Source organism: Galeopterus variegatus, unplaced genomic scaffold (genome assembly GCF_000696425.1).
Source record: "Galeopterus variegatus unplaced genomic scaffold, G_variegatus-3.0.2 Scaffold636, whole genome shotgun sequence".
NCBI classification, from domain to species: Eukaryota; Metazoa; Chordata; class Mammalia; order Dermoptera; family Cynocephalidae; genus Galeopterus; species Galeopterus variegatus.
The window spans coordinates 24,707-33,321 of NW_007726747.1; the positions used below are offsets into that span (position 1 = coordinate 24,707).

Below are 8,615 nucleotides of genomic sequence, written 5' to 3' on the forward strand. Positions count from 1 at the left end.
AAATAACAGGCAACTCAATTAAAAAAAAATTAAATCTATATGGAGATGACTTATTTAAAGTTCATTGGAACATTTAATTAAAAACAAAATTATACATACATGGAAAAATAAATCTTGATTAGACTGTGGTGTTGATAACATCAAGGTCAAGGGTTCAGATCCCATACCAGCCAACCACCAAAAATAGATAAATAAATAAATAAATAAATGTGTAAACAAGTATTTAATGAAAGGAAAATCTTTCTCACACTGCAGATTCCTAATACCTTATCCCAGGAGGCAATCATTGACAGGTATGTATATTTTATTGCCACCCCATTATTTTTTATAAATGGAAGCAGAACCATTCCTTGTTCCCTTAACAATATAGGAAGCTGTGGGGATAGGACTTACATACACATTACACATCCTATTGGTTCTGTTTTTCTGAAGAACTCTGACTAATGCAATGGGAAACTCAAAGCAGAGTTAGCAGTCTTCTTAAACATGCAGAGTAAGGTGTATTGAAAGTGAGAGCTGTTTTTTCCATTAAGTGAAGGCTTTAAGTTTTGAGTTGGCATATAGAGAATAAGAATGGGCAGTAACATTAGAGTCTAGATTTGATCATCCCAATGATAGATTGCAAATATGCTCATGGTGAAGCTAACATGATCAGTTGCTTCTGTGTGTGTGTGTGACAAATCTATTTATAGCTATCTCTATTTATCTATCATCTATCATCTGTCTATCACCTGTGTAAATAGCTAACATTTAAGTGCTTACTATGCCAGGCACTGTTTTTAATACATTTTATAGATCATCTCATTTAATTCTTACGCCTGCCCAACAAAGCAAGTACTATTATTATGTTTATTTAACATAAGAAGTTACATTTTAATATAGAGAATTAAAATTTATTATAGTGAATAATTTGTTCAGGCTCACATAGCTAATGTGAGCTGAGATTTGAATCAAGATAGTCTGATAGCAACACCTAGAATTCAGAGTTACACAGCCAGTAAATGATGGAGCTGAAATTGGAACTCAGGCTGATTTCAGAGACTGTGCTGTTAATCACTATGCTCTGAAGAATGCTTCAAAAATGACACGGAGCCAGCATAACCTTAATAGCAAATCCTGATTAGGACATTACAGGGAAAGCAAATTACAAGCCAAAATCTCCCATGAACACCTTTTCAAAAAATTTTAAGCAAAATATCAGCAAATTGAATCTGTATATATTCATATACAATGTTTACTGTAAAACATAGTAGGTAATGGTCAAGTTTAGTTTATCCGAGGACTGCAAATTTGGTTTTTAACATCCAAACATCAATCAGTGTAGTTCACTGCACTAATGACATACAGAAAAAAAAAAACAACAAAAAGCAGTGTGATTATCTCAATGCATTTAGAAAAAGCATTTGATACCATTTATGATGAAAGCTCCTTAGCAAATTAGAAACAGAAGGGAACTTCATCAATCTAATAAAATATATTCAGAAATGAACTTATAGTAAACATATTACTTAGTGAGTATTGTAATCTTTTCTCTAGTGGTAGAAAACAACACTGGTTACCATTTCTAATTTTATTCAGCATTGTACTGGGAGGTCTTGTCAATGCAATTATAAAATAAAATAAATTAAAGAGCTAGAAATTAGAAAGGAAGAATTAAACTGTCATTATTTACAGATGACATGAATATGTACTTAGATAATTCAAAAGAATATACAAAAATTATTAAAATTAATCTCGATTTATTAATTCACTGAATATAAAATCAATATACAAAAAAAATAGCATTTCTAGATATTAGCAGCAAATTTTAAGAAAGGAATCAATGAAGACCATTTATAATAACACAAATAAAACCCTAAATGCTTAAAAATAATTCTCATGAAAATCCAAGTCCTCTACATTGTAAACAGTAAAACAGTACTGAGAGAATTTTTAAAAATCCAAATAAATAAAAGAATAGAACATGTTCTTGTCTTGGAAGGCACATCATTATTAAGATGTAAGTCCTTCCCAAATTGTTCTATAGATTCAACATTCTCACAAACAAAAAACCAGAAAGATATCTTCTTTTTCTTTTTTCTTTATGTGGGAGAAGTGATTGGTATGCTAATTCTAAAACATATATGGAAATGCAGAAGACCTAGAATAGCAAGGCAATCTTGAAAAAGAGCAAATCTGGCTGTATTGTACAAACAGAGATCAAGTATTGTTTTAAAGGTGCAGTGATTACAACTGGTGTGGTGTTGATGTAAAAATAAAACAGGCCAACAGAACAGAGTAAGGTATCCAGAAACTGACTGACACATATGGTCGCCTGATTTATCACACAGATGCCACAGCAATTCAGTGTGGAAAAGATGGTGGTTTTGTTAAATGATCAAGCCAACTGGATATCCATTTGAAAAATAATCTATACCCTACCTTATACCCTTTACAAAATTGAAGGTGCAGTGGATTTTAGACATACTGGAAAGCCAAAGAATACTTTTCTAGAAAAAGTCATAGGAGAATGCGTGAGTAATGTCAGGATAAGAGGATTTCTTAAATCATTAACTATAAAAAAAGATTAACAAATAGAACTTTATTTAAATTAGTTAATTCTGATCATTAAAATATAGCTTTATTAGTGTAAAAAGGCAAACTACCAAGTGGGAGAAGATAATTGTATATGTATGTGTATGTGTGTGCATACATATAGCCATATAAAGTGAGAGGGAATTGTCCAATAAGTATATATGTACTCATATGCAAGGTATATAAAGAATGCCAATGAATCAACAAGAAAAAAATAACTTTTAAAATATTAGCAAAATCCTTGAACAGTCATTTAACCAAATAGAATATCCAAATGGCCAGTAGCTATATGAACAGGTGGTCAGAATCATTAGTCATCAGCTAAATACAAATAAAAGCCACGTGAAATAACACTACATCTTAAGCAGAATGATTAAAATTTTAAAAGGCTGAAAATATTAAATATTAGCGAGGATACAAATCAAAGAGGTTTCTCAAAAATTGTACGTATTAACATTCCATAATTCAATAATCACTGTTGGAAAAGTGTTGGCAGTATCTACAAAAGCTGAACATGCATATAACCAATTCTACTCTGAGTTATACACAGAACAGAAATGCGTGCTTATGGCAAAAAAAAAAAAAAAAGTGCAAAAAATTTCCCTAGTAAATTTATTCATAATCGACCCAAACAAGAAACAACTCAATTACCCAAAAGCAGGAGAATAAATAACATTATGGTATATTTATATAATGGAATATTTAGCAGCAATGAATAATAATTACTTACAGTAAACACTGATAACATCGAAAGAAAGAAGTTGCTTGATAGAAGTGAGAGGTTGATAAATAGAGTTAGAAGAAAATTTGAAATTCTAATTTTTCATTTATATAGTAAGGAGAAAATAGGTATTTTCTAATATTGATGAATCAATAAAAAGAGGTGAGGTGTATGACTACTGTTCAGGGTAATTAACAGAAAAGATGAAAAACTGGATTAAGTGGAAATTTTATTCCTTTATTTCTTATTTTTAAACAATATGTATGTGTTGTTTCATAATTAACATTTTCAAATTATAAGATATATTTCAGATTTGAAGATGCTGAATCTGAATTAAAAGCTGCAGGACACCCATTTTGCTAATGTTGATGTATATAGAAGGAAAGCCATTAGAAATTCAGTAGAAGCCCCAACCTGTCCAAGTCAAGAATTCAGACAGGCCTTGACTGAAAGTCTTCTCACCTACCAGCCTCAGTAGAGACCATTCCCTGGAATCTTACACAAACAAGCATATGCATTAGTCAGTGTGTGAGATTCAGTGGGGAGGACTTGGCAGAAAGACAAAAAAGAGTCTCCAAACTTCTTTGGAACGTGTTTTGCCACTTATCCTAAAGCTATAACTCTGCCAACTGGAGTCAGTAGGCTATTATAAATTTATATATGCATTTAATCTGCCTGGAGAATTTTTTTACTTATATGGTACATCAACATTTCAAAACAACCTTTTAAGATACAGAATCTTCCAAGAAGAAGGTTCTTTACATGTGAGAGGCAGCTTTCCTTCTGAGGGACAGCAATGACTAGTTTGTTTGAGTACAAAACTGACAGTTGGGAAAGTCTAAAATATGATTCTGGCTTTTCAACTTCCTTAGGTTGGCCATACAGAATAAAAACGAACCTGTTAAGAAAGCAGAATTTGGAGGAAGTACATACACATATTAGAGCTGGAAACTCCACTGTAAAAAGAGTTAGGAAAATCCCTTGACCACTATCTGAGTTACTTTTTCTTATTATATCTGAATAAAAACCATTGGTGAAATTATCACACAAGCTTCATGAAAGTTTGTGAAGTGAAATGAAGAATGAGGTAAAAGGATTCTCTAGAAAAGTATACAATTCTGTGAGATTATTTTGCCTTAATAATCTGAAAAGAAAGAAGTTTAAAATATTGCGAATGAGTGAATTTTTTTAATTAGTGAAAATTATGAAAACTGTTAATGAAATAATGTTATAGGCTAAAAGTAAAGTTCTTACAGAAAACTCACATTGTAGCATTCTGGAAGAGGAATCTCAGCCTTTGATAGGTCCCCTGTATTGATAGATCCTGTCCCCTGTCAGAGTAGAGCCTTTAGCTTTAGGGTTCTAAGACTATCTCAGAGAAATAGGATCACTAATTGCTGGTTGAAGCACACTCTGCAAATGGCATTGACTAGTTCTTTATGGGAAGTATTTGCAGTCTTTTTAGTTTAACTTTCTTTAAGGGGACAAAATTCACTGTAGAGTCTGAGAAAAGCTACCACAACTATACCTTTTTGAAGTTGTTACAACAAGCAAACGGAAAGGACATTCTTGGGGGGGAGGGGAGAGAGGGAGGAGGGAGGGAGGTGTCGGTGATGGGCCATAATAATCATATACATTGTATATTGACAAAATAAAAATTTAATTAAAAAAAACATATCTGATGAAAAATGGGAATAAAACAAAGAGACCAAATCTCTCAACAGGAAGCAATTGGGGGATCAAGGGATAAAACGGAGGATATGATGAGGAGAAAGGTGTTTCAGTAGAAAGATTCTGATAATAAGGAGAATGGGACATCTAGTTCCTGGCTTAGTAATTGGTGAAATTATGAAATCGATTAATCAGCTCATTAGATTATTTGTCAGAGACATCAGTTCCTTCAAAATAGAAGCCTCGTCTTTCAAAGGATAATTAACAAATTCAATATTTGGCCAAGTCCTTCAAGTAGGATAAGAAATGGGAACAAGAAATAAAAAGTAATTAACATAATCATGTATGGTTTTAGTAATTGTAGTTCTATAACTTAGAAAAGGTATAGCTATGGCCATTTCACAAATCTTGAAGTAAAACATCATAACTCAATTGAGGAAATGTACCAGCTCAGAGAATCTTTATATTTATGGAAAAGGAAAGTTAATTATGAATGATTAAACATGTTGTAGGTCTGCTTATATAAGAATGATTCCAAATTCTTTGTTATGGCCTGTTTACTGTGTTCATTGCAAGGGGATTCAGTAGAACACTGATAATAGGTTTGAAACATTATGTCTATCTGTGGGCTGTGGGGTGTTGCATGACCTAACATCTCTTGGGCTATGTTTATATAATTAGGTTTTTAAACTAATCTACATATTCGGATTTCCCCAATATGTAGGAAGACCAAGACTTTCAGTTTCCATCTTTTTGATAGTTTCCAATCTACATAATCTAATTACTGAGCTTCAGACCATACATCATGCTATTTTCATCTGCACTTAGATATCTCAGAGGAGTGATTTCAAACTGATGATGTCCAAACTAAGCTCACATTTTACCTATCTTAGAGACTGGAACTACCATCTCAGCTATGTAGAAAACCCTTTCTCTCCTACACCACATTTTCCACCTTATTCTGCTTGAACGTATGTTCCCTTCTGTAACATAGGGAGAAAAATGATCCTTGATCATAATGATTAAGTGGAAAATTAAGGTTAAACATTTCATTTACTTTAAAGCATTATGATAATTAAACTCTTATTATATGCATGTGCACACACACATGCATGTGTATGTGTATACATATACATACATACTTATGTATACACCTATGTGCACATACACACATATCATATTTTGTGGAAGAGAAGCAACCAGAATATTATTAGCCTAAGCAAATTTCAAAGATACTGGGCATGAGAAGGCTATCAAGGAAAATTCTAATTTGGGAAGGAAAATGGCATGCTTTATAGGGTTTTAGCAGGACAGGGGAAATTCAGCTAGTTATAGAGAGTAGTTGGTCAAGGGTGGTTCTCAGAAGAGGCAAAATTTGTTCTTGGGAAAGAAGAGTTAGGCTTAAGGTCATGTGCAAGAGGAGGTAGGCACGAACATCCTTGGAAGACAAGGAAATGTGAGAGACTAAGTAAAAAAAAAAAAATAAAGGGGTAATAAAAACAACAGAATCCTGGATAATCCTTACACTAAGATACAATTAGGAAGGTCATAACTCTGCCTTTTTGTACTGCATTGTTTCCAAGTCTATTTGATTTGAAATTTTCTTTGATTGTAGTAGTTACTAAACAAACAAAGACATGCTTGTATTTACATAAATATACTAAAATTGTTTAAATATAACTCTTTCACATCAAAGAATCATGCTTAGAAAACATTTTTTTGTTTGTTTTCTTTGACTGCCTGGTCAATAAGTTTATTGTCCTTATCTGAAAAATCTTAATGGAAAGTTGTTCGGTTTACCTCTCAGCTCACTCCTGAGCTCTGAGGAAGCTTCCTTTTTTTTTTTTTTAAACAATGGATATATTTCTATATTTTTTAAATTATTTATTTATTAAGAATATTCATGAGATACAAAGCTAATTGTCCCCCTCCTGCCTATGATGTGAGGGCCAGATTCATACTGGGGGCATACCCAACACCAGAAATTACTTTTGTACCCTTTGTTCCCTCTCAATTATTCCCCAACCTCCCACCCCCTCCTCCTCTCCCCTCCATTCCTATTTGTAGCCCTAGGAATGTTCCCTCCCTCTGTTGGATCACGGCACTACTGTGGTCTTTCTTTCTTGCCTTCCTTTCTCTCTTAGCTCCCATATATGAGTGAGGACATGTGGTATTTATCCCTCTGTCCTTTGCTTGTTTCACTCAACATAAGTTTTTCCAGGTTCATCCATGTTGTTGCAAATGGGAGTATTTCATTCTTTTTTATGGCAGAATAGTATTCCATAACTGACTGGATTAAAAAGCTAGACCCAAGTATATGTTGTCTTCAAGAGACCCACCTCACCTGTAAAGACACACATCGACTAAAAGCGAAGGGATGGAAAAAGATATGCCATGTAAATGGAAACCAAAAACGAGCAGGAGTAGCTATTCTTATATCAGACAAAGTAGACTTTAAACCAAAAAACATTAACAAAGACAAAGAAGGCTTACTTTCTTTTGAGCTATCTGATCTTTATTCTGGGCAAGAGACATTTTGGGACAGTTCCACCTCTTTTTAACTTTTTCTTGGGCTTTTTCTTGTAGACTGGATGTCTTGTATAGCAGCAAGAGCTTTCTTATACATCTCCATCATGTCTGGAGCTATGGTGTTCTTTACGTATTGAGAGAATTGTTTCCTATAAGCATCTTCATCATTTTCCATGAGGTAATGCATATTATCTGCAACGTTCTGACCCATGATGTGCTTCCAATGTACTTCTGCATTAAATTCCTTGATTTCAGAATCATAACCAGGGAGTCATTTGGTACCATGAGGGTTAGACAAGCCTCCATCCACTGCTCCCTTCAAGGCCCCCCAAACTTTATTGCCAGTGGTAGTTTTGGTGAGGCATGCATCCAAATAGATGAAGGCACCGTGTTGACCATCAATGCTTTCCATGTTGTATTCATCTCCAGTCTTACCTTCACTTGGCTTTCATAGATCTTGTCCATGTCAAACCTATTGAGAAGCCCATGGACCAGCAGCACACAGTACAATATTTGTACACTATCATATCCCCTTCTATACATGCACAAGCAATTGACAAATACCTCTGTTAGTCACACAAACTATCATCCTATATTTAGGCATGTTGTATTTATTTTTATCCTGGATCACCAAGCATTTCCAAGCATAGTAATCAGTTTTACCCTTTTGTCTTCTAACTTTCATTTATTATCTCTTAAAGTAGGCCTTATTCTTGATAGCTTTAACAAACCCCATCCTGCGAAACGGAGATCAGCATCCATGGCTCAACGCAGAGCTGCAGGCTCAGCAGCACTCAGATAATATTTTAAAAACCTCATTTTAAATAGAGGTGCCCAGAGTAGCAATTAAAAATATACAAACCAATATATTTTTATAAATGTTTCAGTATTTGCTAACAAAGCCCTCTGATATATGATTGCACCTCTCATTGTAAATCCAAAGGTAGGAATAAAGCATAGTTGCCTATGTGGCTTCACTATTTTAAAAAAAGATATCTGAAAGATCTTACTTTAAAAAAATATTTCTGGTGGATTTGGTACTAAGGTTAAAGTGTTCTAGAATTTGTAGTGCAAAATTGGTATACATACTCAAAAATAGACATCCAAACTGGAAGAATAA

At 33.6% G+C, this 8,615-nt stretch overlaps 1 pseudogene; it reads right to left on the bottom strand.

Annotated features, from left to right (window-relative positions):
• Positions 1-7,459: 7,459 nt before the first annotated feature.
• Positions 7,460-8,022, bottom strand: LOC103588989 (annotated as a pseudogene).
• Between the last annotated feature and the right edge of the window lie 593 nt (positions 8,023-8,615).